Raw genomic sequence first — 11,228 nt, forward strand, 5'->3', positions numbered from 1 at the left:
TTGTTATAAGTGGAAAAATATAGTAATAATAATAAAGTAATAATATTAATAATCATAATAATAACTACTATTTATAAATAACTTTATAAACAATTATTGTTATTTTTCATATTGTATTTAATTGAAAACTTTTTAAATTTGAAGGATATCCATGACATTTCCACGTTCAGTCCAAGATCATCATTATCTTTGACGGATGAAGCCAAACATGATTTTTTATTACACCTAGAAGGGCAAACAATGTACGACACTCAAGATTATAAATGTACACAACAGGTAAAATGGTGTATACAACGTTGAGATGACATATAAAATGTCCTCATATATTTTGAATGTTATTTTGTAATACTTATATTAATGTGCACTTTTAATCTGAATGTAATAAAAACTTTTCTACTTTTTTAATGCATGTATATCTATTTTCTATTTTTACTTATTATTTTCATATATTCTTTTTTTTGAATGTGTTTTTCCTGATTTCTATTTTTTTTTTTTTTTTTTTTTTGGGCTATGTGGGATTTTGTTTATTTTGTATGATTTTGTTTGAATGTTTTTTTTATCATATTTTGATTGTTTCATGCTTTTATATACTGTTGTTTATTATTTTTATATAAAACTTATATAAAATTATATTCTGTTACAGGGACGCCAATATACAGCGGAACAGAAGACCCTTGCATTGATATTGTACAAGACAATGGGAAAGCGTGCATACACGCGACTTCGGAAAATTTTTATTCAAATTTCTGCTATTAAAACTTTACAATTGGTGCTGAATAAGATACCATTGTCCCCTGGGTTGAACCCTTTTATCTTGAGACATTTGAAGCACGTTGCTTTAAATATGTCAGTGAAAGAAAAGGTGTGCATCCTTATGTAGGACGAAGTATCTATACAACCTAAACTCACTTATAATATCCTAAAGGATATTATATGTGGTTTTGAGGATTAGGGCACCAATCATACAAGCAAAATAGCAGATCACGCGTTGGTTTTTATGTTACGGGGATTAGCTTCGGGTTGGAAAATGCCAATATCGTTTAATTTTTGTCAAAGGCAAACTAATACCTCTCAACTTATTCGGTGCGTTAAGGAGCATGTATCAAAAATCAATAATGCAAGTTTTTCATTGTATACGGTTTTTCGTATACGGTTTGCGATCAAGAGTCGTCAAATACGGCAGCCATCCACGAGCTGCTGCAACAGACACACATGAAACGTGATCTACAGAATAGGAAACAAAGTATTTATAAAACTTTTGCATGTTAAAAGTAAAAATACTTTATATTCACTTTGTTAATTCATTTTTCTGTTTAGAAGACAAACTTTTGAAGTGGGGAAAGCAGAAATTGTTCCACTTTTTGATCTGCCCTATCTTATTAAATATATTCGTAATAATTTATTAACAAAGGATCTCGTTCTAAATTGTGACAAAAAGAACATAAATGCAAACGAAATTGTAACATGGGACGTTATTAAGAAGGCCTGGATAATTGATAGAAATATTAATATAATTCGTCCACAATTAAAAAAAATAACAAAACGTCACATTATTGAAAACAAAATTAATAAAATGCGGGTAAAATATGCAACACAAGTTTTAAGTGGAACAATGGCTAGTTGCATTGAAACGTTGACAAGAGCTTAATGTAAGTATTAACATAAATATATGTATTGTAAAATAGATACATAATATATAAATTGTGTAAATAATACTATAAATGTTTTGTTGCAGGTACTGTTACCATCGACGATGAGAAGCTGGAAATTTCTCATGAAGAAGGAATATCTACAGCAGAAGCAGTTAATTTCTTCAACAACTTATTCGATTCCGTGAATGGCAGCGCGAAATATAATATTGACGAAGTCGAGCTACGTAGTCCGGTTATTGAAGGTAGTTTACATCACGAATTTTGGACAAATGCGAAACAAAAATTAAAAAATATTAAATACGTAAATATAATTTCGCGTAATCTTGTAACAATTCCGACTCTGGCTAATTGGATTTTAACTTTAAATGGGTTTCAGAAATTGTGGTTTATTTTGCGAAAAACATTTCATTATAATAAATTCATTACGCGTTATTGTAATCAAGATCCGTTAGAAAATTTTTTTGGCCAAATTAGAAGTCACGCTGCGCGATACAATAACCCAATTCCAAAACATTTTAAAGACACTTTTATAACTTTATTAATCAGTAATTTAAAATCGGTATCTGTAGCTGGAGAAAATTGTGAAGTTAACGTTGATGATCATATGTTATGTAACTTAGAATATTATGTAGATAATTCGCGTATTGATGATAACATTAATATTAATAATAGTAACGAGGAATCAGATTTAATTTCTGAACTTAACATTACAGAAAATTCTATTATCGCGTTAATTTTTGATCATTCGGAACTAATTATTTCAAAAATTTTAAAACAACTTAACATTTACTCATTTTGCGAAAGTAGTGCCAAAAGTCGAAAATTTACCGTTTGTGCTAGACAAATTGTTACCGCGGTTAATAAATTGTTGCGAGTAAAATGTTATTGGCGTAATATATTTAAAATGATTGTAACGCATTTTGATAATTGGAATATTAAGGTAGATTGGATAGAATGTGATGAACACAGAGAAATTTTTTTTAAAGCTATGGTTAAAGTTATCGGACTTAATAGTATAACGTCGTGGTGCAAGGCAAAAAATAAATTTATTGTTATTGAAGATAATTTAAATGCAAAAATTGTTAGTAATATTAAGAATAGTAAAGTTTTACACGAGAAATTTTTACAAAATTCGTGTAACGTCTGTAAATTAAAAAAAAAACTTAAATTGTAAAATTAGAAATGTTCGGAAAAAAATGTATTATACAGGCTGTCCCACTCCATATTGACAAACTCTTAAAGTTAGATAGGTTTCGTGAACACAAATCAATAAGTCCTTTGCCGTTTTGCAAAATTCTCGATAGTTATTGAGAAAAAAATTAATTTGTCTAGTGCATTAGCGACAAGGAACGTACGCGTGAGTGAGCGCGACAGGCGACGGCGCCATTCCTAGCCATTCGTCTGTAGCGCTCACTCACCCGTAGCTTCCTTGTCGCTCTTCAGTTACATATTTTAATTATTTTCTCAATAACTATTGAGAATCTTGCAAAACGGCAAAGGACTTATTGATTTGTATCCACGAGACCTATCTAACTCTAAGAGTTTGTCAATATAGCACCCTGTATATAAATACTTTATAAACTATTATGAATTAAATATAGGAAAATAGCCTTTTTTCAAAAAAATAATAATAATAAAAATAAAAGTGTAAAAACAGTCGTAGAATAAAAATTGTAAGTTGTTGAAAAAAGAAGATATCTTTTGTTTATGTAAATGTTATGTAATACACCCCAACATTTGTCTAAGTCGGGAAGTGATACGTCCTTAAACTTCACATCTCCTTTTTCCGACACATGTTTGATAAAATAGATAAGGAGAAATAAACATTATTTATTTGGTACCGAAAGAGAGGATTTCTAACCTTCCAGAAAAATTAATTTACAACCAGAAACATTTTGTATTACCAGATGTGTATAGAAAAAAGAGAAACTTAAAACAAATTGAAAAACAGACGCCAACGAAAACCGAACTATAGAAACTTGTTGAAATATAAAAAAATCATTAAACTTAAAGAGCCCAGAAATGCTTCAAATTACTATCAAATGTTGGGCGGTAGGCAAAAGGATTTTAAAAGAAAAATAACTTTTAAGATAAAAATTGGGCCGTGGATCCAAACCTTTGAAAAATAAGGGCGCGAGTGTTCTGCAATTACTTGAATACGATACACGGACAGAAGAAATAAAATTCAGCAAATGTAGCCTGCCGATAACAAAAAAGGGCTTAACTATTTTTTCAATTTGTTAATAAAATTCTAGAAGGTTGGAAGGGATAAAGCCATATGGGCGGAGCTTCTTATAAACATTTGTCTTTCAAACCAATAGATATCGGAAACTTCTCACCAAAATTTAGAATCTAAGGGCAAAAACTTAAAAATTTAAGAAAACCAGAGAAGGAATGAGGCGCGAGTGACCAATAATTGTGAAAAAGAAAAAATGGAGGAACAAGCTTAGCAAATAAGAATATTGATTTTTAAAAAATGAAAATTCGACGATAGTCCTCCTCTTTTCCGAGGTTATAAAACCGTGTTTTTCGGCGGGACTCTCTCTCGTTGTCCTCAGAACGCAAAACCAAGCAAATACTGCTGTTGAAATCGTGAGTGTAATAGCCGTCACAAAGAGCAAAGAATCGTGAGTGTGATAGCCGTCACGAAGAGTGAAGAATTTGAAAACCTTGAAGGTAGAAGAAGTTCTAAAGCAGCAAGTAGTAAGTCGCTGCATCCATTATTTCTAATAATTGTTTGATTTTACTAAAAAAAAAAATAATAATATATTAATTAAATTCAAATTAGTCTCCGAGAAAAGTGAAAAAGTGCCGTGCGTGTGTCGAGATTTCGGGATCTCATTGAAGTCCTCTGGATTTTCCGGTAAATTGATTCGTGTGGTTAATCTTCTCTTATAAACAGTTACGATATGCCGCTAATTCCTGGTGACTATCAATAACTTAAAATTTGAGTGAGGTTTCATGCATTCTTTGAACCGTGAAAATTGTCAGACAGATGGATTGAGAGTTTCGGAAAAAAGAATGCAACGAGTTGCCTTTAAACAATTCTCTTTTTAATATTTAATTTTATTTAAAATTAATATTAAAATTTTAGAGGAGTCATCAAACAGGCGCACAATTAAGAAAAGTCGAGCGCGACGAAACAAGAAAATCAGAAGCCTGTGGAAATTAGTATTGTAAGCCCGGGAGAATAAAACAGTATGCCGTCTACTAGTAGGCGTATCTTTAATGGAACACGCAATATAAGTAATAACTAAGATACAAAGTAAATCTTCTCGAGGTATTCTTTAGCTGCTTCCTGTCCTCTATCTCAGGCACGACTAACTGGTCTACAATACCCTACAACGCCGAAGTCATGGGATTCCTCCGCGAACCAACCAATCACCGTCTCGTAGGCACAATGCACCTCTTATCTTGCTCTACTCCGCGCGCTCTATTTCTATGACTGCGTTGCACGTTTTACAATTCCTTGCAGTTTCGGCCGTTCTTGACCTGTAAACCGTCCTCGGTTACGTTCATGCACTCATCGCTCTCGCTTAAATCATTTTCATTCAAATAAACATTTTCTTTATCTTGCACATTAGACATCCAAGGGCGCATATTTGCAGGCTTCCAAACAACTTTGTACGGTTTCTGGGTAATCTGATATCCATCTATGTCCGCGACTATATATCTATTATTCCTTAACTCTTTTACTATTTTGTAAGGTCCTCTAAACTGCGGGACCAGTTTCTGAGATGTCTCAGGAGTACTTTCATAATTTCGCACCATAACATAATCACCCTCAGCATATCTATGTGCCTTTTTACGCTTTTTATCCGCATATTTTTTATTATATTCCTGCGACTTATTTATTAAATTTCTAGCCTTAATTCTAATTGTTTCTAAATCACGCGTATCTTTTCTTATTGTACTTTCGACGTATTCTTGCACTTTGTCAGGTGATTTCGGACGCTGCTTAACACCAAACAACGCTCTACTCGGCGTATCACCGATCGATGCATGTACAACATTATTTAAAGTGTATTCAACCTGTGGTAACCGTTTGTACCAATTTTTTCGCTCTCTACTATCTACAAGTTTGCCAACATTGCCTTCAACACCCAATTCATGCGCTCAGCCTGTCCATTGGCTTGAGGCGAGCCTGTCGCTAACATGACGTGTTTTATTTCATATCCTTTCATAAAGCTCTCAAACTCTTTCGAACTATAACAAGTCCCTCTGTCTGACACTAACACTTTTGGAACACTATAATTTCGGAAGTATTGCTCCATATAGCTTATTGCTTCTTTACTTGATGTTGATTTTGTAGCATATAACTTTACAAACTTTGTGAATGCGTCGACAATTAATAATACATGTTTTTTTATGGCATGTTTCTCCACCGGACCAAAATGATCCACATGCACTACTTCGAACGGTAAGCTTTCCTTCGGTACTACTTGGAGCAATCCTTCTCTTTTTCCGGTCTTTGGAGCAAACGCTATAGATTTTAAACAATTTGTAACATGTGCGTCTATCTTGCTTTTTAACTTAGGAAACCAATAACTTTTTGTAATCATTTCGTACATCTTACTCGCGCATATGCCCTAACTCATTGTGATATTTATGCAAGATATGGTTTTCCATATTATTAGGAACTACAAATAACAATTTATCATTTTTCTTTCTATACACTATACCATTAAGCAGTTCATATATTTTATTCTCTTTATTTTCTAGTTCAGACTGCAATTCTTTAATACTAGTATCCTGACTTTGACTTACTGCCATGTTAAATTCTAACGTGTTATCTTCAATAACTAAAACAGAGTTACATCTGCTTAAGCCATCAACGTGACTCATCTTTGTTCCATCTCTATGCTCTACAAAGTAGTCAAACTCTTGCATTTCCAATGCCCATCTTGAAATTCTCGGATTAATGTCTCTTTTATTCAGTGTCTGTGTTAAAGACTGGCAGTCTGTCACTATTTTAAATCTTATCCCGTGTAAATATATTCTAAACCTCCTGAGAGCATATACTATAGCCAATGTCTCTAGCTCGAAGCTATGGTATCTACTTTCGATTTTGGTAGTTCTCTTAGAATAGTAAAACACCGAGTGTAACTTTTGATCTCGCTTTTTTTGTAATAAAATTGCTCCAAACCCGTCAGCACTCGCGTCACAATGTAGTTCTGTCTCGTCTTTCGGGCTATACAACGATAAAATTGGTGCTGAAACTAATTCATTTTTAAGCTTTTCGAACGCTTCTAATTCCCTCGTATCAAACTGGAATTGAGCATTTTTTTTAACAAATCATATAAAGGTTTTGCAACTAGCGAGAATTTCTCTATAAACTTGCGGAAATAAGAACAAAGACCTATAAACGCTCGTATGTTTTTTATATTTCTCGGTAAGGGGAAATTACACACGGCTGCCATTCCCTCCATTGTAGGACTTATGCCATTTTCTGATACAATATAACCTAAATAATTAATCTTCGTGTACAAAAACTTGTATTTATCTAACCTTAGCTCTAGTAAATTACATACTAATAACTTAAATACTTTTCGTAATATTCGCAAATGATGCTCTATAGTCGTCGTAGCAATCATGAAATCGTCCATATAAATCACCACGTCTCCTAATTCTAGTAATTCTCGTAATAGTTCATTAACGTACTTTTGAAATGTCATAGGGGCGGTTTTAAGACCAAAACGCATCTTTACATACTCGAATTGACCTAATGGTGTCCCAAAAGATGTATATTTAATTGACTCTTCCGCTACCTTTACGTGGTGAAAACCATCCTTCAAGTCCTAAAGTGTGAAATATCTTTTTTCTACCAATATATCCAGTTGATCTTCAACTAAGGGAAGGGGGTAATGATCTCGTACTAAATACTTGTTCAAAACGCGATAATCTATACATAACCGGTATTCTCCCGATTTTTTCTTAACTAACACTATAGGCAAAGAATACTCAGACTCGCTTGGCCGTATTACTTCATTATCCGTTAATTTCTTGAGCAACACTCGCAAAATATCTTTTTCCGCATATGAAAGCCTTCTTGGCGACACAACAAACGGTTTATGCTCTTTTAATACCATTTTAAGTTCCGCGTTTACTGCAGGAGCCTCCGGACGTTTCGCGTTTACGTACTCCTTAACGAATAATTCGCGCACCTCTGTTTAAACCGTCAACGGTAATTCCGAATTAATATCCATTGTATCTGACTCGAGATCATTATTCCCTTTTATTTCTATATTTAGAATTTCTTTAGTGTCTTCGTCTACTCAATCGTGATTGCTTTTCCTTAGTTTATATCCTAACTTTTGAATTATGTTTTGACCTAATATCGCTGGCGGTGTCATTGTGTCGTCTTTTACCACAAATAACATGCCGTATTCGTTTGCTCCGTCTAACATAACGATAGCTCTAATCGCACCTAAAAATCTTAACGGAGAATTATTTATTCCACACACACTCGCATTTACATCCTCTAGCTTCTTTAACATGTATGGAGGTATATATTTTGACTTAACTAAGATTACTGAACTACCAGTATCTAATAGAGTTTGCAGCTTTAAACTAATTTTATCGGAACCGTCGGTCAGTTCATAATCCACGCTACAGTAAAAATCGCCGCTTTCTACGCTTAATGTCTCTACAGTTAACACATGTTCGTCTTCGGATTTATCTGGTGTCCCTGTGGCCTTGCAAAACTTAGCTCAATGTCCTGGAGTATTGCATTTGAAGCACACAATCCGTTCTTTCTTGACTGCTTCCTTCTTTTGACGGTCTTCTTCCGTATGACTGCAGTCTCTAGCTAGATATCCTCTGCCGCCGCAACTATAACATCGAAAGCCTCCTTTTGCTTTGCCCTCGCTTTTGCTATCACCGTCGTCGTCCGCTCTCTTCGCCTTGCTGGTCCTTGTAACTGCATGATCAACCCTCCTTCTCCCTGCAACACTTTGGCTGAACTTCGACCGCAACGTAACTTTTTCAAACGCCTCTAATAGATCTGCCTTCAAATTTATCTTTTGGATGCGCGCCTGGTCCCTCAGGGCTGGATCAGGTATCCCTTTGATTACGTATTCAAGTGTTTCTTCGTCATCTATAGGAATGAGGTTAGCTAAGATGACTTTATCATGTAGATACGTGCTGAATGACTCTTCAGACTCCCACTTGCGTTTCTCAAAATCTTTCCTTAGTGTAAATTTGCTGATCTTATGGCAAAACATGCCTCTCATTTCGTTTAATAGCTTCTCGGTCGTTAATTCAAGAAACTCGGGTTTCGAGTGAAGCCAGCTCAATGCTTTTTCCCGCAACCGTGATCCTATCAGCACTCTCGCCATATTATCATCCATGGAATAAGTTGTCTTGAGTAGTTTTAATTGCCGCTCCCACTTCTCGAAATCTTTTTCTGTACGGGAAAACGTAGGTAACAATTCGGCAATGGCGTTAACGTTTAACCTCGCTGGACGATCACCATGTGCTTCAGCCGTCCTGGGTTGAAATGACAGCGAATCTTGCAAGTTATTGCTGCGTAACATTGCTAATTCGTGGCGTACTATCTCCAATTCTCTTTCCATCAGTCGTCTCTCTCTCTCTCTCTCTCTCTCTCTCGAAGCTCTAGTTCTTGCTCTAAGCTGCTAGTATTCGTGCCGTATCTCTTTCTTACACTGTCTGCTTTTCTTCCCCCACGACTCGCCCGCGTATTCTCGTTTTCTTTTTCTCCGCGGTTAGCCCGTGTACTACCGCACTCTTCGTTGCTGCGTTGTGGTTGAGCGAGATATTCGTCACCATCTTCATTGTTCTCCATACTCACTCCTTCTGCACCTCCTTGATCAGGACCTGCTTGCGCACCTCCCGCCTCTCCTTGATCGGGATTCACTGGGGTATCTTCCGTCTCCTTTTGCGCGTCCTTCATTCTCTTGATCCAATCATTTCCTGGATCTACAACTTTCAGTCTTTTTACTAACTCACTCTTTGTTCCCGCTGTAGCACAGTTCAGCTCTCTCAGTACTTCCCTGAGCACCGATGCCGTGAAATCATGCGGGCTCAACATGACTGTTCTTCTTGTACCACGTGACCGCACGAACCAATCGTGTACTTCTTCTTCGTTCTCGTGTCTCTCTCGCACTCGCGCGCTATCTTGCTCGTACGTGTCCACGTGACCACACGAACCAATCGTGCGTTTCTTTTCCGATTGCGTGTCTCTCTTGCACTCGCGCGCTATCTCACTAGTACGCGTCCACGTGACCACACGAACCAATCGTGCGTTTCTTTTCCGATTGCGTGTCTCTTCCGCGTCTGCGCACTGCCTTAATCCGCGATCACTCGATATATCAGCTCGTTGCTCGATACGTTCGTTCTTAGCTTTTCCCTTTCTGCACTCACGGCCTGTATTTTATAAGATCACTCAGATTTTCCAGGCACACAGCCCGTTTTTATATCTGATCCTCGACACACAGTCTACTCGAACGCTCGGTCCTTCGCGCGCACGTCTCTCTCACTTAATGGCGTAACGCACCGTTCTTCTTTGTCTTCGACGTCCGTTCGTTCGTTCCTCTCGCCTGACTTCCGGATATACAGCCTCTCGATATCTCAGTCCTCGTACGCGTGTTCCTCTTCCGACACTTCCTCACACAATTAGGTCTCCGTACGCCGACCACTAATCCGCGAACTCGTGTCTGTTCGAAAATCTCTCGGCCGCGTGTTCACTCGGATAACCTGCTCACGAATCGTGTCTTTATTGCTATATCCCACTTCTGAAAAACTGTAAGCCCGGGAGAATAAAACAGTATGCCGTCTACTAGTAGGCGTATCTTTAATGGAACACGCAATATAAGTAATAACTAAGATACAAAGTAAATCTTCTCGAGGTATTCTTTAGCTGCTTCCTGTCCTCTATCTCAGGCACGACTAACTGATCTACAATACCCGACAACGCCGAAGTCACGGGGTTCCTCCGCGAACCAACCAATCACCGTCTCGTAGGCGCAATGCACCTCTTATCTTACTCTACTCCGCGCGCTTTATTTCTATGACTGCGTTGCACGTTTTACAATTCCTTACAGTATGCAGTGTTTTTATACAATTCCTGTTTGCGGCGGCGCCAAGAGAGGAAGCGGTTGACACTCCCCTGAAACAAGAAGGGAGACTGAGCTCTCCACAGCCACCCGCGCCTCCTCCATCTCCCGTGCATGGAGATCTGGAGCCGTTGTTTTTATTTGAAGCGGTTCCGCCTAAAAATCCGACACCGACATTGAGTTTTTTGGAGGAGTCAACAGAGCCTAGTTCGGAGCAATTCCGCCCTACATCCCCGTCCTTTACTCTCAATTCCTCAGTGAATTCTGAACAGCATTTCTCTGGAGCTGTTTTTGGAGCATGCTCGTCTCCCTTTTCTCTGTCACCGCACCTTCCCGAAGAACCCGAAGAGATCGGTCCTCTGGCTGAGGATGATCCTAATTCTAGCCCGAAACCTGACTTCCCGGAGTTTATTCCTTCACCCGCTCCAGTCTTCTCATCAAATCTTCTTTTATTCCTTTTTTTCTCATAATTTTCCACAAAACTTCTCTATTTACGTTGTCA

At 37.1% G+C, this 11,228-nt stretch overlaps 1 pseudogene; it reads left to right on the forward strand.

Moving 5' to 3' along the window:
• Positions 1–511: 511 nt before the first annotated feature.
• LOC139113060 (uncharacterized) lies at positions 512–4,824 on the forward strand (annotated as a pseudogene).
• The last annotated feature ends 6,404 nt before the right edge of the window (positions 4,825–11,228 follow it).

Source organism: Cardiocondyla obscurior, unplaced genomic scaffold, assembly GCF_019399895.1.
Source record: "Cardiocondyla obscurior isolate alpha-2009 unplaced genomic scaffold, Cobs3.1 scaffold111_0_24996, whole genome shotgun sequence".
Classification (NCBI taxonomy): domain Eukaryota; kingdom Metazoa; phylum Arthropoda; class Insecta; order Hymenoptera; family Formicidae; genus Cardiocondyla; species Cardiocondyla obscurior.